The following is a 22,055-nucleotide window of genomic DNA, read 5'->3' on the forward strand; positions in this document are numbered from 1 at the left end:
ATTATGTGTATACACATATATGTATATACACATATACATACATGTGTGTGAGTGTGTGTGTGTGTGTGTGTAAATCCAAAACATGAGAGGCAACTGTGGAGTAGGTGATAGACAGCCTTGAAGTCAGGAAGAAAGGATTCAAGTGTTGCCTCTATTTAATTCTGGTCAAGCAAAGTAACCTGTTACTTCTTTTGGTCAGTCGTGTCAGAGTAAAATAGAAACCAATCCCCAGAAGCTGTCTATTGACTTAGAAAACCACAAGTTAACCCTATGTTCATTTTATTTTTACTTATTTTATTTAAGATTTCCCTCTCATATCTATTGCGTTCATCTTGGGGTGTCCTGGGGAGTGGTGCAGGCATAAGTTTTTATGATGTCTCTGCCGGGCAATTCTGTAACACCACGAGTGGCATCATTGCTGCCAGCCCACATTGCTGCAGGAGATTTCCTCACCCGGGACTTCTTTCTGCCAATGACATCACAAGCCTGGTAGCCATCCCATTTGAGGGGGGGCACTAACAACTAAGGGGATAAGCAGCCTCATATTTTTAGCCATAGCTTTCTCAAAGACCTATTAAGGTCTGGAACAAAAATGAACATTTAAAAATCTTATAAATGAAGCCAAAGAACAATTTTATTCTTTCCCAAATGAGATAAACAATAGATCTTAGCACAATGATTTGCAGGGAATTGTGCTTTTCTTTCCACTTCCAAACCATATCTCTAGTTCATTGTGTATAGCCAAGGTAGGAGTTCCCTGTTCTTGTCTTATCTTGGCATTCAAATTTACATTTGTGCCTGATATTTTTTGTTGCCACCCAAATTGTCATTGGACAAGCTAGGTGCCTCAGTGGATAGAGCTCTGGGCCTAGACTCAGGAAGACCTGAGTTTAAATCTGACCTCAAAACTTCCTAGCTGTATTACCCTAGGCAATTCACTTAACCCTATTTGCCTTGGTTTCCTCATCTGTAAAGTGAGTTGGAGAGGGAAATGGCAAACCACTCTATTACCTCGGTTGAGAAAACCCCCAAGAATAAATGACTAAGTAACAACAAAATTGTCATTGTTGCCCATCTGCTATATGTTTCATAAAGAATGGAGAGCCACTGTGTACCTCAGCTTGGGCATATTGACATCTAGAAATGTTGGATTCTGATTAAGTGGCTTTTTAAGAGTTGCCCTTCTCATTATCTTGGCAGTTATTGTCCAAAATATATTTTAAATTACTTCTCATTGAACTTCAGTAAACATTCTTGGTGTACCTACTACAGGCATGGCTTTGTGTCTGGAGCTATGGGACCAGTGTAATGGGAATGCAAATTTGGAAGATCTTCCCTGCCCCTAGGCTAAAATGCACCTGAAGCCTGGGGAGGGAGGCTTGTTTTTCAGTAGATACTTCTTGATTGGCCAGTGAGTCAATAAGGTTGTTACATTCTCTGAGCCAGGAGAAGGCTATATAAGCCCTGATGTGTAGCTTTGTTTTGGGACTCACTTTGAGAAGTGTTCTGTGATTTGATCTGAATTCTGGGAAGCCATTGTTGAGAGTCCCCCGGCTTTGAAAAACCCAGATGTGGAAACCCAGATGTTGACTGGGTATGGATGTAATGGTTGGACAGTTTGGAAATCTGTCTACTTGATCTGTTTCTGTCTTGATAATTCTGCCTGTATGCTTTGAAGTTCGGGGTGCTGACCTTTTTCCCCTGAACAAGGTAAACGATATATGTCTGACTGATTAAAGTAAGTTTATTAACCCATTTTGAGTTGCTTTCCTTTAACAAAGCAGATCCAAGAACCTGTATGGGCAGCAAACCCTGAGGACGCGCTTGGGGTGCTTGCTGCTACAACCAGGAATGCAGAAGATGCAAGGTCCTTGTCCATAAGGGACTTATGTAGCCGTGGGGATGAAAAATGGATGCAAATCACTGCAGTCTAAATTAGAATGTGGTACATAGAGGCAGTATGATGTAGTGGACAGAGGAATGGACTCAGAGTCAAGAATACTAGCGGGGTAGGGTTATTGCATGGTATATCATTGGTGTATCAAGTCATCTTCCTCAGTTACTTCATCTGTGAAATAGGGCTAATAATAGCACCCTCATCATAGGGTGGTAAAGATCTCAGAGAGTATGGGAAAAGTGTTTTGCAAACCTTAAAGCACTATATCAATGCTAGCTATTAATAGGTAACAATTATATGGTGCTTTAAGATTTGCAAAATGCTTTACATAAATAATTTCATTATAAAATAAAAGAGCTAAGTTTTGAGGAGATTCAAAGACTACCATAAACCTCATCTAACATCCTCTGGAAGACCCCCCCCCCCAGCCCTGATTGGGGGTGGGGATGGGGGCAGAGTGCCTTCGGGTGCCCTAGTCTAGATCGCCAATCACTTTTCAAGGATAATTTCCATCTATGACCCAATAGTAATGGTTGCTTAGAAATATCTGCTAGACTGAGGTATAGGTGGAAATACTGTCTCAGCCATTCTAGCCTAGGGCTCTGAAGGCAAATAGGAGGGCTCATGAGAAAGAAACATTTTTTCTATTGTAAGTCACTTTATCCTACAATTAACAGAGACACTGAGACATTACAATGCACAGAGTTCTGGAACTGTATTCCAGAAAATCCTAGTTCCAATCCAGCTTCAAAAACTTATTAGTTATAAAATCCTGGACAAACTGCTTAACCTCTGTCTGTCTCTGTTTCCTCATCTGTAAAATGGGGCATAACAGCACTTACCTCCCTGGACTGTTGAGAGGATCAAAAGAAATAATATTTGCAAAGTACTTCATGAAATAAAGTGCTATTAAAATGCTAGCTTCTAGTACCAAATAATAATGAGGCAATTTCTGAATTTTTACCTTGGAAGTCCACAATGCAAATATTTAACAGTTGGTAAGAAACTGGGGAAGAAATAGAGACAATGCGCTGGTGGATGTATTGATTTCATGTCTGAGAACCCAGAATAGGTCAATATAATTGAATATGAGCTTAACATAACACATATTCCAATAGAATGACTTGTAGAATCTCAAGGATGGACTTTGTTCTCAACTAAAAATATCCCTTGCAACATAACACACCAGACAATTGGTCATCTGGAGTTAGCTTGAATACTTCAAATGAGAGGGACCTGATTATCTCCAAGAATAGCCCATTGCATTCTCAGGGACTCTGTCAGCTTCCCCTCCATTATATCTAGCTGAAATTTTCCCTTGCAGGTGCTCCCTGATCCTTCTACTTCTTTGCTCTGGGGTTAAACAGAGACAATTGAATGCCTCTTTTAGGAGGCAAATACTCAGATACTTAAAGAAAGCTATCACTTTCTTCCCTCCCCAAACAATCAAATCTCCCTCCATGCTAAAATGCTCATAGTCTCACATGCTGGTGTCTGAAAGGCCCTCATCTTTCTGTTTTTCTCTCTTGGATATTTACAGGCTTCTCAATGGCCATTGTAAACAAGGCAGAGAATGCTGAACATAATAGTTCAGATGTAGTCAGACTAGAACAGAGAGAGATAAGGAGTTAAGAGATTCACTGTCAACAAGAGTTAATACATGTGAAGCACTTTTTAATGGTAAAGTCCTGGATAAAATGTCAGTTATTCACATCGCCCCAAAGCAGGCATTGCTCAAAGTGGGTTTTGATGGAATAGGAGGGAGGCAATGTTACTGTACTTTGGCCAAGGACTTTCAATCCATATCTATGGCTTCTCTGTTCTGGCAACTTTGGAATCCTCCACATGGGCCCTTGGCCTTGACCTTTAGGGGTCAGCTGATGTCTGCTAACAATCCATCCACTTGGGGGCAGCTAGATGGCACAGTGAATAGAGCACCAGCTCTGAAGTCAGGAGGACCTGAGTTCAAATTCGACCTCAGAAACTTGAAACACTTACTAGCTGTTTGACCTTGGGCAAGTTACTTCACCGCAACTGCCTTGTCTCCCCCCTACCAAAAGAAAAAAAAAATTATCAACTATTCAACAACCAACCAATAAGCATAAATACATCTCATATGCCAGGCACTGTGCTAAGTTCTGCTGATAGAAAGTAGATCCAGACAGCCTTGCCTTCAGAGTTTACATTTGAATGGGGGAGGCAACATAGATATATACAGATGAATCATTGATTCAATCAACAAGCATTTATTTAGGCCTAATATGTACCAGGTAATGGTCTAAATGCTAGGGGAGAGGGAATTAGCATTTATAAGGTACCTACTATGTGCTAGGCATTGTACTACATGCTTTTATTAATATTATCTCACTTGATCCTCATAACAACCCTGCAAGATAGGTGCTATTATGATCCCCATTTCACAGTTGAGGAAATTAAGGCAGAGTTACTTGCCCATCATCACATGGCTAGTAAGTATCTGAAGCTAGATTTGAACTCAGATCTCCTGACTACTGGCTCAGCATTGTATGGACTATGATGGTTTCTAGTTGCCTAATTCCTAGGGACATAAGAGAGTTTGCATTGTAATAGGGTAGATCTGACTTATATAACTATCTCCATTCAAGATGGAGTAGATGGAAGACCATGCCCTGACTTTCCCTCAGTTTAATGCCAGGAGCTCAGAGTATCAGGAGAAGGAGAAGACGAAAAGCTATTCCTAGCATAAAGGGGCAACATGGGAAACAATCAAGAAGGAGGATATTTGGTAGAATCCATGTAACACCCATAGAATGGCCAGGAAAACAAAAAGGGGACATCTAGGGAGGACCCAAAAATTTTCAGTGTGGTCATTATGTTTGGCTTTGCTGTTTATTTTTTCTTATTCTTTAAAAAAATCTTTGTGATAAAGAGATGGTTCTCTGGAAAGGGGGAGAGAGAAGGATATGGGGAGAAATAAAGATAATCTAAAATCAAAGCTACTAATAAAAATATATGTATATATATATATATGTATATATATTTTTAAAATCACATAATCCAAAAAGAGAGGTGCCAAGTGTTTCCAAGACCCCAAAGAAATATTAAAAAGACTAGGGGAAGGTCTCTAGTTGGTTGGGTAGAACTTCCTTGGAGGATTTGGGGAAGGACATGGAAAAGAATACCTCCAGATAAGAAGTCATGGATGGGTTGTGACCTTGAAAACAGAACCCACAAGGATGAGATCAGGGATCTTCAGCAACATCCAAATTTTGCAACGTCTGCATTTTAGAGTTTCCTGGCTTCTCCCTCCCTGTCAAGCTGTCATCTCTAAGCATGCCTGCCTCTAAGAGACAGCTCCTCCCCCTCCTACCCACTTTGCTATTTTTCAGCATCTGCTCTGTCATATACTGGGAAACCAGAGAACTGAGCTTCTCAGAATCTGCTTCCCCCATGTTCCCCATTCAGCCTTCATTCTCTTCACTCCTCATGGCTCCTCCCCTCTCTACCTCAATTCCCACTACATCAGCTCCTAAGAGCTATTATCTATCCTGACAGTGTCCTCAACTTGGGGTCCCATTTGTGAAACTAATTGGATGGTGATGCTCTCTCTCAGACTCAATTTCTACATCAGGTAAATTGAGACAAACTGCTATTATCAGCCTCATAGGTTTGTTATGAGTCTCAAATGTTATATATTTATAAAGCATTTTGTAAACTTAAAACTGCTATTTCCTTGTTCATTTCACTATTGTTGCTATTATCTTTCTTACCCTCTGCAGGGATGCACATCATTGAGGCCTCCCTTCCCAGAGAAATGGCATTTTTATCCTCATCTCTCACTAGACAAGGAAAAGTTATTAAAGGGATGTCTTATTAGCTCATAGATGGAAGAGTTTTGTGGAGAAAGAAGCCTAGCATGCAGGAATGGAGGCAGTGTGGCCCTAGACAGAAGTACTTGGCTTCATGTTAGAGGACCTCGATGAGAATCCTGCCACTCTCATTTATTATTTTGTTTTTATTCTAGGCAGTTTACCAACAAATCTTGTGTTTTCTAATTGTGTGTGTGTGTGTGTGTAGTTTTTCAGCTGTTTTTCAGTCATATTGGATTTTTGTGACCCCATTTGGGGTTTTCTTGGCAAAGATACTGGAGTGGTTTGCCATTTCCTGGGCAAGTCATTTAACCCTGTTTACCTCAGTTGCCTCATCTGTAAAATGAGTTGGAGAAGGAAATAGCAAACCACAAAACAAAACTTACAAAGGCTGGATGACCTCTGATCTCCCTTCCAGCTTTAAACCTCTGATTCTGTAGGTGCTAACTTCTTAGCATAAGAGACTATGTCTGCTTCTGTGTATCCTCGTGGGCAATGTATTTCAAAGACCATGTATGAGGCTGGCCATGATGAAAACTGACAATATACACATTGGCAAAAAGGTCTGTGGGTTCTTTGTCTCCCTAGGGGGGGACCTCTTGTGTAGGTCCCTTTTCTTTCTTTATTACACTTTCTGTGAAGATTAGCTTTTCTCTGTTCACTTCTCCCCTGGATCTTAGCTGAGGGCTCTGAAATACCTTTCAAGTCATCATTGAATAAGATGCTGTCCCTTTTATGGCCAAGTCTGGGGAGGGAAAAACATCTTGTTCTCAGAGGGCACTCTTGGAATATCTCCCCCCTAAAAAAACAAAAAAAACTTCCATTCTAATTAAAGCAATAGGAAATTCACCTTTACAATAGCTGCTGGCACTCTGACATGCCATTTCAGATCTCAGTAAAATATCACCTGAAACAATTCGGTGGTGCCAGCCGAAAAAGGTATGAGCCTTCCTCCAGGGGAGGAAAGCAAAGGGAAAAATCTGAGTAGTGACATTATGGAGCATTTCTCCTCCAGCACTGTTCACAACAGAACAGGTTGGAAAGAGATACATAAGTGTTGATGAAGGGAGGTATGAAACAAGATAAAAAAACAACAACAACAAAAGAAATTTAGTGAGTAATTTGAGGGCATGTTGGTGAATTCATGGTATAAACCATTCCAGCACCATAAAGGCCTGAATGACCTTAAGAATATGAATGGCATGGAATCCAAGTGAGTGGCAAGGAACAGGGAATATGAGGAATGCAAAGAAACCCTGAAAGAAGTAGAACCAGAAGGACAGTGGACAAAAATGGTAATACGAGGTCAAAGGAGAGAACAAGGCAGCTGAACTCTGAGCAATTGTCATGACCAGTCATGGTCCTGAAGAAGAGATGATGAATGGACTGAGATAGGATGAGAGACCTAGATGTAGAAAAATCTCAGAGACAATCTAGTTTGATCCTAGCATTTCAGAGATGTGCCATCTAAGACTCTGGTGAGAACTGAACTAAGCACATTGGCTCCAAAGGGCTCTCCACATTGGCTCTCCCTAGCAAAGTCACTTGTCTCCTATGACAGGTTCTCTTCTCTTGTCCAAAGAGACAGAGGAAGTAAGTCAAGAGGTGGCATTTGAGTCTAGGCCCCCTACTTCTATCATTGTAGTGTGCTGAAGCCCACCTCTGACCAGGGAGACCACAGGGGCAGAATGTTCCATGCGTTGATTGTCAGATACTGTAGTCACTGTACTGACAATTTTTGCTTACTTGTTTTATGTTGTTACAGTGGAGAGTTCAATGAGGGGAGGAGGGGTATATCCAGAAATAATGTGATGTAAAGATAAAAGGCATTAATAACATGCATTTTATAAGGGGAAAAGGATATATAGGCATTATCAGTGTAAACTCAGTGTTAGGGAAGAAAGAACATTATGCAGTCAATAGACCAATATCCCATACAAATGGGACTTATAGTGTAGTGAATCTGGGTTCAAATGCCACCCCTTAAATTTAGTAGTTAAATGAATAGGAATCAATGGCTCAGTTTCTTTCTAAATATCATTTTCCTCACCTTTAACAGGGGGATGCTGATACTTATAGCACTCCAAGACTGTCTTAGGGATCAAATCAGATAATTTATGTAAAACTGTCAACACTAAAGAACCCATATCTGAGATGGTGGGGCATGCCAGCAGCATGGACTGCCCTCTGCTTACACCAAGTGATGTACAGTATGTGAATGTGAACCATCATTATTGCTGTTATGATTGTTGTTGTTTTGATTTAATGCAACAAAAAGGCAGTAAACAAAGACTATTTTAAAGCTGGCTAGTGTTTTTCTTTGAAATGCCTGGCACTTACTCTCCCCTTCCTCCTTAAGGCTGATTCAGAGGCTTCCCCTAAAAGAACAGATTCTTGGATTTTTCCCACAGCAATGATCCCCCCCACACACACCCAATTCCTGGCCCATTCTGCTAGATAACTCAATCATTAGCCAAATTGGACAGTTTCATTCATTTTGTAGAAGCTTAGCCAACTTTCTGCTCTGTGTGAAGGGTGGTGGGCTTAGAGGAGGAGAAAACGCTCATTTGAAACAGGGCTCATAATGGAACAGTCTTGATATAATCAGCCAAAGCAATCTGATTGGGGAGGGGCACAGCTTAAAATTTCCTGCTCATAATATACTTGTAATTCACACAATTAGCAGGACCATTTGGCGACAACCGCCATTTTATTTAGGTTAGATCTTGGGTTACCTGGCAGAAGGAACACTATGCAGACAATTAACTTGTCTGATTAAAATTCATTCTCAATTCAACTAAATTTTATTCTATTTTAAAAAGAAAATATGGAAAACCTACTGTGTGCCAGGCACTGGGCTCCGTGCCTAGGATATAGTTCCAAAACAAAACTAAAAAAAATGCTCCTTCCTTCAAATACATTTATTGGAGGAATAATATACACACAAACAAACACAGCATATATTTAAGCATAATATAAAGAATTTTCCAGGGTACTAACACCTTGGGAAAATCAGGAACCTACTAATAGGGGATGGGATGCTGTTTGAACTGATACTTGAAGGAATGAATAGGTTTTAGCAAGTAGAGGTGACAGGGAATCAGACACGAATAAAGGCGTTGGATTGAATTGGGTTAAGTTGGATTGGGTTGGAGTCATCACCACACAGGGATGATGTCAGCAGATAGAGGGCCAGCCTGATGGCAGGAAGATTTGGGTTCAAGTCTCATCTCTTGACATACGATGGCTGTGTGAACCTGGTCAAGTTGTCTGAATAATTTAGGCAAGAACCTAGGGAGTAAGAGGAATCAAAGGAAGGAAAACAAAAGATATATTCCTGCCTTGCCTCCTTATAACTTTCACAGGGAAAAAAAAAAAGTTGCAAAACAAACAAAAAAAACCTCCACGACATTTGTATAAAGTGATGAAACAATCAACAAACACTTTATTAAGGGACTATTATGTGTCAGCCTATGATGAGGGTAAAAAAAAAATAGCAACACACACTCACAGAGTCCTTGAGCTCCCATCTCTTCAGTCCCCTTTACCCCTTGGATTAGACCCTTGGACTGGAGGGCAGAGTCCTTGGCTCCAGGACATCGATTTGAAGAGGGAGCTCAGCTCAGGCTTCTCTGTATTTCCCTTCAGTCACACTGCTTTGGAAAAGCTTTGGAACTGTTCAGAATGCCCCCACACTGGATACCTTCTGCCTCCCTACCTTGCAGTTTTCCTTTATGTGCTGTATGCCCCCAGTGAAGGGAAGGGTTATCCTTGTTTTCATTTCTATTCATATCTGCAGTGTTTAGTACTGTGCCTGGTACATTAAGTTGCTCATTAAATATTTATCTGACTATATACTATGCCATGAGGACATGTGTGATTCTATAGTATCAGATTTTATGCACATACATGTATACATATACATATCTGTACATACATGCATGTGCATATAACATGCACACATGTACTGTGTATGTGGATATACATATGTATATATGTATGGATATAGATAGACAGATAGACAGACAGACAGATAGATATCTCTATGTCTATCTATATATAGATATTGGATTGGTTTGAGTTGAATTGGATTAGATTAGATATAGAGATAGAGATATACATATAGATCCCAACATTCCAGAACTACCAATGATTTGTGCTCTTAATGATGAAGACCAAAGCTCATCCAAGTCTATCCACAGAATAACACATGGAGGGCATGAGCAGGCTACTGTAAGGGTTATGGGATTTAAAGATCTTCCATACCCTTGAACTTGCTGACGTAGCGGAAGGAGTGGGGCAAGAGGAAGTGAAAGCCAGGCTAGAATAAGTGTGGTGACTGGAAGTGTGGCGGCAGCAGCGGCAGCAACAGCAGAAGCAGCAGCAGTGGTGGCAGTGGAGGGGTGACCTCCTTCTTTTTTTTTTTTTTATTTGGAGCCAGTCAGAATTTCTGCTAAGGACTCCTGCTGAGGACTGCCAGGGATGCGAACTGCGGGGGGTTGGAGCTGCCTGAGCAGTTGCTGTGAGTGAGTAGAGGAGGATCTTTGCTTGAGGTAGCCTGTTATGTTGTGAAGGCTTGAGAATGTGGGTGTTTACTACATTAACTACATGTGCCAACTTCCTAACTACTGTGATGGCTTTGACTTTCTGGTTTTTGGATTCAGCTTTCTGATATTTGAATAAGTGTTCTAGCTTTATGCCCCATGTAGAGAGCCTGGTATATTTTGTGATTAATAACCATATTAGCATATTTATAGTTAACATAGGCATTGTGAATATTGCATTTTTGGTACATTTGGTGATGAGTGTGGGATAAAGCTAACAGGCTGTCTGAAGTCAGCAGGAGTGTGATGTCTCTAAACTAGGTTCACTCTGGATTAAAAGGGAGGAAAGAGAAGAAAGGAAGGAGGGAAGAAAGGAAAGAGAGAAAGAAGGAAGGAAGGAAGGAAGGAAGGAAGGAAGGAAGGAAGGAAGGAAGGAAGGAAGGAAGGAAGGAAGGAAGGAAAGAAGGAAGGAAGGAAGGAAGGAAGGAAGGAAGGGAAGGAAGGCAGGAGGAAAGGAAGAAGGAAAGCAAGTAAGGAAGGGAAGGAAGAGGAAAGGAAAAAAGGAGGGAAGGAAGGAGTAAAACCTTGTATTCTACTCAGGGAAGCATCATATAAATATTGTAGGAAATTTGTTGGCCCATGCCTTTTCTCCCAGTCAGTCTTCCTTACTCTCTACTTGCCCTTCCCTCCATAAGTAGCCTAATCACATGTTCAAACACTTTAGTATTTCATTTGCTTTTTTCCTCTCAGAATCTCTTGCCTCCTTGGCCATCCAGCATTGTACCATTGAGTTTGTCTACTCCTGTTTGTGAGCAACTGAATACATGAAATCTACCTGACTTTACCTGCCATAAACTTTTGCTATCTACCCTTTACTGGACTTCCACAGCTGCTGACTAATCCTTCTAATTTACTTCTTAGGATGGAGGGAGGGGGGTAGTGGTAGTAGCCTCTGGTGCAATTGGGAGGCAATGAAAAAAATAGGGGGGAAGGGGTAGCATAGGGAAAAAAGAGAAGAAAAATTTGAAAAACAATGCTTCATCTGTTGTGTGACAGAGTTAAAGTTATAGTGATTACATTAATTTCAACTAAACACACAAAATGCAAGATATAACCAATCAATGGTCACGTCTGCTGACAGGCCTTCACAACCCAGTGCTGGCTGGCAGGGGCGCATGAGCGTATCGTAGGGAAGTCCAGCATGCAATGGCAGTCATGTATGTGTGTAATGACTTGTTTATAATACAATAATATATGTTTACACAATGCAATATCGAGTCATCAAAATTTCAATACAGGGAAAACCCCCCAAATTTATAATTAATTATTAAATGTAAGATGTGTCTTTTACATATATATCACAAATTAAAAACAAACAACATTGAAGGGTTAAAGAATTTTTTTGGGGGGGAAAGGAATGTATTGTGTTCTTGTTTTTGTTTTTTGTTTTGTTTTTAAAAGAGGGCAATACACCAAATATGTTTGGGAACATCTGTCCTACATTGTCTATTCTGGATCTTTTCTTTTCTTCTTTTGCCCCCAGCCCCAAGTCTCACATTCAGAGTAGATGACAAAACCTTCTATGTTATTTAAAAGACAGAGACCATCAGTTCCCCTTTTCCTGTCTTCAGGACATAAACAGAAATTGGAGGAGGAAATCACAACCAAGGACTGATACAACAGTATGGCAGAAACTTGTAAGAATGTATCAGGATAACTAAGGCCCAGAAGACAACCTCAAATTCTATTCTGATTTCAAACCTGGTTTTTCAATCATCTAAGGACATCTTTACTTGGATATTCCATCAATATCACAAACCCAGCACATCCCAAATCAAGCTCATTTTGATTCTCCCTAAATTTGTTCTACCTTTTGTCTTGACTATTTTTTTTTTCTTTAGGGGCATAATGATTCCGCTTGGATTACCCTTTATATATGTTCCTATTACCTCCCCTAATAAAATGTAAATTCCTTTAAATTAGGTATTGTTTAATTTGTTGTCTTTGCATTCTCAGCACCTAATACAATTCCTAGGACATAGTAGGCATGCATAAATAAGAATATTCAAAATAAATACAAAGTAAAATTTTGGAGTGACCTACATTCCTGGTGGAGGGTGGGGTTGGGTGGGTTGGGTGGGTAGGGTGGGGGGGAAGGAGGAGGAGTGGAGATTCAGAGAAAATGTGTAAATAGGAGATTTTGACGGTGCCACTTGAGCACAGTTTGGAAGAAAATGTTTCTTATTTCAAAATTTTGTTGTTTATTCTTTCCCTTAAAAAAATCATCAGACATGAGAATTTCCATAAGCATGGAAAAACAAAAAAAAAAAAACTGTACTGAAACAATGAATCTCTATTATGTGCCATTTGCATTTTTAAAGAAGTGAAAATGAACATTTATTTTCAAAGCTATCCTCTTGTCTTTATCATCTTCTAAACCTCTTTTTCTTCCTCTTTGTACATTTAAAGTGCTATAATCATCCTATCTGTCTTCTTTTTCTTGGAGGAGAGGGCATTCTTAAAACTAACCCCCATTCCATCCCAGCAAAAAAAAGTAATAATTAGACAAAGAAAAAATCTCCCTTGTGACATATAAGGATAGTCAAGTGTGACAAATCTGTATTGTAGCATGTACAAATATATATGTCTCAATCTGCTCTGCCAGCCCCCCAACTTTCTATCAGGTAGTGGATAAAATAAATGCTTCATCATTGGTCCTTTGGAGTAGTGGCTGACCATTTCATTTTCCAAAGTAATAGATGATTGTAAGAGGCAAGGGTTAGATGGGAGTATATTCCAAACTTAGGGGAAAGTCAGTGGTAGAGAGAGAATAGATGGAAGAATCTTTGAGCTGAATAGGAAGAAGTCCAGACTAAATGAATGGTAGCATTCAGGGAAGGGAGTGATGTATAATAATTTTGGAAAGGTAGATTGTGATGAGGTTATGAAGGGCTTTGAAAGTTAAACCAATAAAAGGCTGAATACTACTGGTGATGGGGAACTTACTACGAGAAAGGATATCACCCATGCAGGAACTGGATCAATTGTTCTTCCTCAAATGTTTCTTGAGAAGTTGATGCCCCCAACTAACCAACATCCATGACCACATGTTCCATAATGTCTTGGCTACAATGGTGGATGTAGGGGAGTGGGAATGGGGAGAAGGTTGGGGAAAAGTATCAACATGCTATGAAGTAAGCTCTGTACATTAACAACAATAACTACAGCAACAAAAACCAGTCTCAAGTGCTGAAGAACAGTATTAAGAAGTTAAGCAGTGCTCACTTCTGCTTCATGTCATCTCTACTCACTGCAACTATTAGATACTTAATATAGACAGAAGGAGCTGAGTTGTCTCTATCGAGACAAAACTCCCCTGCCCTGAATGCATCCATCCTTTCTAAAAGCTTTTAGAACCACTCTGTCAGAGACAATTTGAATGAACATCAATTGAATTTCTCTAGTGATCCACTCAAGCGGCTGAGACAAATGCACATCGCTACTGGGGTGGGAAGTCCACCACATGTTGTGAAAAGGAAATAGGAACACTTGAACAATGGGAAGGTATTTGAGATAGCTTGCTTAGTATCTCAGGAAATTAGAAGTGAGGCTGAGTCCACTGGTTCAAACCCCATTTCTTCTTAAATTATATTTTATTTTGTTTTCAATCAGTAAAAAACTGCTTTTGTCACTCTCCCAACCCAACATCCTTCCGAGCACACTAAAGAAGCTAAGAAAAACAAACCCTGTAATAATAATCTAGTCAATCAAAAGAAAGTCCTACATTGGTCAAGTCTAAAAAAATAATAAATGTCTTTCTATACTCTGAGTTTTTGTTTCTCTATCAGGAGGTAGGTCCCATTATTGGTCCTCCAGGATCATGGTTTGTCATTATGTTGATAATTGTTCCTAGTTTTTTAATGATGTTTGTCTATACCGCATTATGCTCATTGTGTCAATTGTTTTCCTGATTCTGTTCACTCTGCATCAGTTCATACAAGTCTTCACAGGTTTCTTTGATCATCTACTTCATCATTTCATAACTTGTTCAATTATTTCCAAATTTATGGACACACACTCAGGTTCCCATTCTTTGCCACCTAAAAGAGTTATACATTCTTATTGCTTGCTTTGCTTAGGACTAATTCCTTTCTTGATCAACCCTACCTCAAATTTCTCTTCCTCTTTTTCTTTCCTTCCTAGTTCCCTGTTGAATAAAATTTATTTCTGTACTCAAGTTGTGTATGCGTGTGTGTGTGTGTTCTTCCTTCCTTTAACTAGTTTGAATAAGAGTAAGATATCAAACTGCCTCCCCCCACCCACACACATACCTCTTCTTGTTTGTATAGGTGTATGCTTATATACCTTTATATATAAGTTTGATAAGTTTTCCTAATTTTCCTTTCCCTCCCCTTTTCCTCTATATTCATTTCTGTCTCTTTCTGTTCTTCTCTTAAGATCATCAAGACCAAACAAAACTATTTCTGGTCCTTGTCTAAGACTCTCTATTACCCTTGATGATCATAGGGCTCAGAGGGGACTCATGTATCCTGTCTTTCATTTAGCGGAAGGGGAGGGAAAGGAAATTATCATATAGCACCTACTATGTGCCACTCTCTACGATAAGCACATTACAAATATTATCTCATTTGATCCTCACAACAACCTTGCAAAGGAAGTCCCATCATTATCCCTATTTTATAGTTGTGGAAACTGAGGCAAACAGATTAAGTGACTTGACCAAGGTCACAACAAGTGGATAAAGCTGGATTTAAACTCAAGTCTTCTTGACTCCAGGCCCAGTAGCCTATGTACTATGGTGCTGCTAAATGACCCAAAATTTATTATTATTATTATTTTTTGTGAATTTCAGGAATTTATCTGTGTTTAGTCAATTATCATTGTTTTGCTTTTATTAATAATGACATTATTGAGTCATTAAGAGTGTAAACCACTCAACTTTTGTATCCAGATGTCCTGCTTTCTGTCATATCTTCACCCTTTGTAATTATAAAATCGATTTTTCAAAACCCAAGTGTAAGACTAACATTTAACTCTATCAAATTCATTATATGAAGCTGTCATCCTTGTTCTCTTTGCCCTCTTTCATCTTCTTCTTCTTCTTACTCTCAATCAAATAAAAAAAATTACTAAATGGTTGAGATCAAGAATTAATAGTAAAAGTTAATAGTGGTTAACAGTTCCAAATTGCATATCTTACTGAGCTTTACAATACAACTGGGAGGAAGGTTATTTAGTCTTCATTCTTGTGGAGAGTCACATAGCAAGTAAGTGTCTGATGTAAGATCTGAACCTGGGTCCTGCTGATTTCAAGCCTGGCGCTCCATCTACTAGGCCTCTGAGCCACCTCTATCATTGTTTCATATTAGTTAGAGATGGGAGTGACAAGAGGTAGCATTTGGTCATAGGATCATAGATTTAGACTTTAAAAGTCATCTAATCTAGCCCTTTCATTGAACAGAAAAGTAAATGAGGAACTGAGAGAATGAGTGAATGACCATCATTGTTTTTCCACTTTTGAGCCACATCCCAAGGATGAAACAAGTTAAAAGCTGGGTCAATTTTCTGTTATGTTTTGTTAGACAAGATTCTTTGTTAGACATAAACAATAAATTCTTTTTTTTTTTTCAAGCAATTGGGGTTAAGTAACTTGCTCCAGGTTACACGGCCAGGTGTTTCTGGGTGGGTGTTAAGTGTCTCAGCCTGGGATTAGATCTCCAGGTCATCCTGACACTGGAGCCAGTGCTCTTACTCACAACAATAAATTCTTTTTATCGTTATCTATTTAGGGTAGAGTTTCCTTTAGAATATATTTAGTGGGTGGGCAGGGAAGAGAGTGGGGAAGTTCTTTTTGTTTCTTGTGAAAAAAAAAAAAAACAAGAAAAACAAAACTAAGTTCCCTATGAAAACCTTCACTTCAGTTGACTTCCATTGACCCAGTCAATTAGTCCTTCCTGTTTGGAAAAGAAAGATGAAAAAAATAGATAGAAATGACTTCCTTGGGAAGAGTGCCCAGTAAAAAGCCATTGTTTAGAGTCAAAAGCAGTCACAGGGAAAGGGTGTGTATGGAGGTTGAGATGAGGAAGGCCTAATTAAGCCAATGTGACCACAAAGGGAAGAGAATTTAAGGCAGGCACCCCCATCTCTATACTCTTTCTACTATATCACCCTAGGAATGTGCTTGGAAAAACTCAAATGCTTGGTATCTGTGCTGTAGTCAGAGTTTTTTTTTCAAACCACTCAGGATGGTAGACCATGAAAGACTGGATTTCACTCACTCCAGAATTGAGATGTCTTAGCCCCACGGCATTTGAAAACAGATACCATGCCACCAAGGAAAACTCCTACCTGCTTTTCAGAGGGGCAGTGACTTCAACAGGGTCACACAGCTAGGATGTGTCACATGCAAGAGGTGAGCCTAAGTATTCCAGACTCTTAGGCCAGCTGTTACATAGTCTACCCCTACTACAATAAACAAATAGCTTTGCCCTGCAATCATGTGGATTATATACACCTTAAGTCTATGAACTGTCATACATTATATTCCCATTTCCAGAGGCAGCATGCTGCCCTTGAAACCAAGTAGACTTGGGTTCAAACCAGGCCTCTGTCAAGTCTTGACTGTGTGACCTTGGGGAAGTCATTTACCTTGAAGTGCCCCAGGCAACTCTAAAATTGACAGAGATACAAATCTGCCTTAGGAAAGGGAGTTTTCTTCATAGATAATTTTCTGGATCAGTGAAATTACAGGTCAAGGTTCTGTCCCTAAACCCAGAGGCTAGTATAGTGCCTCACACATGACACTTAAGAAAGGCTCATCAATCACATTAAAATGGAGAGAGAATATAACTTTTCAGGAATTTCAGGAATGATCTTTGTAATCCTTTAGCTTTCATATTCTACTTTTTGTTATCCCTGGCTGCCTCCTTTCTAAATGGGCGGAGAGGAGAGAAGTGGGATGGTAACATTCCTGAATGCTGTAATCACCAGATCTCTCTTTTACCCAATATGTCTCCAAAAAAAAATCATTATGCTGCCCTTGAGAAAAAATTATTATTTCTTACTATATTAATAACAAGTTTTCTATATTTTCCAAAGATCTACATTTTGATTCCTAATCTAAAGCCCAGTCTTTCAAGTACATTTCTGACCTTTCCCAAAAGTTCACCCCACCCAGACCATCTTCTGTAGGTAGAATTCTTAGTTTAACCCGACCATAGTTCTAGTCCAGTAGAACTGGGTGGAGAATAGGTTACTTTTTGTAGGAATGACTGGGAGGTAATCACAGTTAACAAAGATGGCAGGATGAATTTGGAAAGGCAACATGATCCATCTTCTTTGGTAGCACCTGGATCCATCATATTCCAAATGACGAGTCCTTAGAGGATCCACTAATAATTAGGACAACAATACTATGTGCTTCCTGTTTTCTTCAGGGAATTCAGAGCAGCTTGTCAAACACCACCATTCATCTTCTGGTCTTCCTGAGAGGTAGGAAGCTTTGTACTATTGTCCTGAATGAGAGGTGCTACCAAGGGAAGGAGGTTCCTCTGAATATGGAAGGAAGAAGGGAGGAAGGAGACTTTCCATTGGGTACTTTTGATAATTGGACCTGCCTCTTCTATCCCCATTTCCAGGCTGAAATCAAGAAGGGTTGGTTCTATACTTAGGCAGAGTATATAGCTACCTACATTCCTTCAACTAGAAGGCATCATAAGGTCTTCCTTCTTCACACTTAATCTCACCTCCATACTGACCTGCTAAAAAGATGGAAATCCCTGCTTTCTCCCATACATACATTTGAATTAAGGCATTGAATTTTAAAAGGGGATTCTTATACAAAAGGAGTAATACAATTAGGATCTGTTCACACCTTAGTATAATAGGAAGGTGTGCAGTGGGAGAATACTGGGAAAGAAATCAGATGGCCAGGCTTCAAGTTCCATGTCTGCCACCCATTTCTCTGTGTGAATTCTCTGGGATTCATTGTTCTCATCTATAAATTAAAGGTACTGGGTGAGAGGAGGAGGGAAAGATTCCTTCCAGGAATGAGATTTTGTGATTCAGGCTTTTTGTCACATTGGCTAGCTGCCACCTAGGAACAACAGGAAGCCTCTAAAGGAATGGATAACCATATTGATATACAATTAGGACCTGTTCTCACCTTAGTATAATAGGAACATGTGCTTTGGAAAGAATACACTTGAGATAAGGAAAACCTGAATTCAAACCCTGCCTCAATCACTTACTAACTGTGTGACCTTGGGCAAGAAACTTAACTTGTGTCAGTCTTAGTTTCCACAAAAAGGAATAATGACCACACCTACTTTGCAGGGTTACTTTGAGCTCAGAGTGTACCCTTACCCATTTGGGGACAATTGAGAAAGACAAATTTTGTCCACTTGGAAATATCATCTCATGTCAATTCTGGTTCAAGCCATCAGTCAGATAAAAGTATTATTCTTGCTTAACCAAGAGTTGTTTCTCAACAGCACAAGGTCATCATATCTCAGGTTGGCCTCTTCTCTAGCAAGAGACTGGCTGTCTCTTGCTAGTACCAGCTTCTTCTTTCTTGGGCAATGTAGAAAAAATCCAAAAGAAAACAACACTGAGAAATGTCAGATGTCTCATCAGTGCAGTGCCCAGCTGGCAATCCAGAAGATACTGCTGAAGCCCACCTTCATTTGCTCTTCAGAGAGGTTGAAGGGAGTGAGACAGAGCTGATCAGACCAAGCCAGTGTGGTGATGGGACTTTGCTTGGTTGTACTTCCTGGTTTTGAGGGAGGGTTCTATTTGGAAGAGGTGGAGTCCATTACAAAGTGACCAAAATATAGAAGAAGATAAATGTCCGTAAAATCAGATGGCACAAAAGAGAGAGTGCTAGGCTCAGTAAGGAAGCCCTGAGTTGAAACCCTGTTTCAGGCACATACTAACTGTGTGACTGGAGTGGGAGCAAGAAATCTAACTTCTGTTATCCCCAGTTTTCATAACAGGGGAGAATGACAAAGCAGCTGCTTTGCAGGGTTGTTTTGAGCCATCAAAAGAGATAATAAATGTAAAATGCTATGCAAACCTTAAAGTATCGCATAAATCTTATATGTAGATATGTGTGTATATGTACATACACATTTATTTTAAAAGACAGTGAGGTATAAAGAGTAGCGGTTTTGGAAGAAACCAAGAATGAGAGAGTAAAATGGTCTGTTAAAGATCACACAGTAAATCAATGACACATTCCAGAATTTCTTTTATCTAAATAAAAAGCCAAAGAGTTCTTAGGGTTGCTTATGTTTGTGTTTTCTCCCTCATGCAAAGTCACTTTTCCTTGTTATTGTCGTAGTTTTGAAGGATTTTTAGTCATGTGTGACTGACTCTTCTTGATCTCCTTTGGGGTTTTCTTTGCAAAGACGCTGGAGTGGTTTGGCATTTCTTTCTCCAACTCCTTTTACAGATGAGGAAACTGAGGCAAATAGAGTTAAGTGATTTCCCTAGGATCACACAGTAAGTTGTTGAATTTGAACTCAAGTCTTCCTGTCTTCAGTCCCCACACACTCTCCACTAAGTCACATAGCTGTCCCCTGTCTTCTATCCTCTTTGTGGTCACAGATATCTGTACATTCATTCAACACTTCGTTAGAACCTATTTAAGTGTACAGTCATGTGCTGAATCCTATGAAGATGTGGTGATTGAGAAGGATGCCACCCCTGCCTCGATAAATATATGCATAGAGGCATGAGTGCATGCACAGGGAGGGATATCCATGTGCAAACATTCACACGAATCCCAGAGAGGTTGGGAAATGAGCATCCCCGCTCCCACCAAAATTCAGTCCTGACCAGCCGTTCCCACCTTGTCCTCACCATCTGCATAGCTGACATCCCTCTGGCTCCCCAAGAGGCCTCCTTGCAGATTCAGTGAAATAGCCCTCAGCCACTCACATCTGACAGTTAATTCTTGTGAAACCACCAACCCTTGGCAGGAAAACCCAGAAGACCAGCCTGTGTCCCCAGGCTCAGTCAGAGCAAAGAGGGTTGGAAGGCAGAGCCTGGAGCAATATATCAGTAATTCTCTGTTTGCAAATAGCAAGTGGCATCTCAATTGCTCTCAGACACATGAATAGGAAAAGAGTTAGTCTCAGGAAATAAACAGAATTCCCAATATAGAAATCCTAATTTATTTTCATGCTTAGAAGATCACCTAGGAGAGGTCATTGGAATGCAGTTTGACTCTTCTAAGGTTTCTGCCCCTTGCACTCCAGACCATCGCCTGCCATGTTTAATGCTTGCCCAGTCCAGTTGGGTTCTAGGTTTGGTGACCTGCTGACCTTTAAAGAACCGAAGAGAGGAGTAGGCAAAGGGTCCAGTACCTCCAGAAGTCCAGCCAGGGTTGGATGAAGTTCTGCCACCAACACTGGTCTGCATCAACCAGTTCTGCTTTATTTTGGACTCCGCTGTTGCAGAAAGAGCTTCAGTCCACCTCACTGTCTTTCATCTTAGCAGCTTGAGTGGGTATTAATCCAGTCCTGCAACTGCCTCCTGAGTTCCCCAACAGGCTCTACCCAGACTGCCTCTGCTTCTCAGGGGCTTGAATTTCCTTGGACCCTCCCTTGATCAGGTGGTGTCCCTTGGTACATGATAGTTTCTTCATAACCCCAACTCTGTCCCTAACCTTGCCAAAATTCCTTGGCAATACTGTGCTCAGGAGCAAGATCTGTGCATTTAGAGTCATAGCTGAAGGATCTTGGAAAGCCACATAACCTCTCTTGGCCTCACATTTCCCACCTATGAAATTGGAGTGTTTGACAAGGTCACTTGTATAATGAAACCCTATGATACTACTCGCCCACCTAGAATATCCCCCGTCCATCTATCCATGAAAACCCAACCTAAATCCCTCCTCTGGGAAGATTTTAGAAAACAAGGCTTTTTTTTTCTTTCCTCCAAACCCAGTCTAGAGCCTTCTCTGTGGGCTTAGCCTCAGTCATGTACCAGGCACACAGAGAAGCAAAAGACAAGAGAAAGAAAAGACAGAATGCCTGACTTCAAGAAGCTTATGCTCTATCAGGGGAGCCAAAATGGATAGTTAGAGGTAGAGCAGTGGAGAGTGGGCTGGGTATACAGCAATACAGGAGTTTGAATGCTGCTTCAGATGCTTGCCAGTGTGTGACCCTGGACAAGTCACTTACTTCTGTCTGCATAAGTTTCCTCATCTGTAAAATGAGGATACTAATAGGACCTCCCTCCCTGGGTTGTTGTGAGGATCAAATGAGGCATTTGTTAAGAGTTATAAAAAATTTAACATGGCTTTATTGTTAAATATTATTCTTATTTTAAAAGTGTACACACATGAATACATGTAGATAGACTATATATGCATATATAACATATATGTATGTATATGTATACATATATTACACACATATCTACACATCACACACATATATGTGTTGTTGATATTGATTTATATCTGTCTGTACTTATATGTGCATGTGTATATGTGTGTGTATGCATACATATTTAAACATGCTCACATTTGTATATAAATATACACACACATATATCTATATCTACTTATCTGCTTAGATGCCTCCCTCCCTCCCTATCTATCTATCATCTATGAATATATCTGTCTCTTTTTCATCTTATCATCTTTGTCTATCCACCACAGATATTTCTATTCATCTCTCCCTCTCTCTTGCTCTCTCTCTCTCTCTCTCTCTCTCTCTCTCTCTCTCTCTCTCTCTC

General features: G+C 40.1%; 1 protein-coding gene and 1 long non-coding RNA gene across 4 annotated transcripts in view; one reads left to right on the forward strand and one right to left on the reverse strand.

Annotated features, from left to right (window-relative positions):
- Nucleotides 1-22,055, reverse strand: part of CTNNA2 (catenin alpha 2) — a 1,588,763-nt gene that overhangs the window by 632,917 nt on the left and 933,791 nt on the right. The window lies entirely within an intron of this gene.
- LOC138144572 (uncharacterized) overlaps nucleotides 10,104-22,055 on the forward strand; it is a 95,291-nt gene continuing 83,339 nt past the window's right edge. Inside the window, exon 1 of the long non-coding RNA XR_011163982.1 lies at nucleotides 10,104-10,267. This is a non-coding gene — a long non-coding RNA (uncharacterized lncRNA). The remainder of the gene's footprint in view (nucleotides 10,268-22,055) is intronic.

Source organism: Petaurus breviceps, unplaced genomic scaffold, assembly GCF_028583685.1.
Source record: "Petaurus breviceps papuanus isolate PSGF00001 unplaced genomic scaffold, PetGlider_PUasm1.0 139, whole genome shotgun sequence".
In the NCBI taxonomy this organism is placed as follows: Eukaryota; Metazoa; Chordata; class Mammalia; order Diprotodontia; family Petauridae; genus Petaurus; species Petaurus breviceps.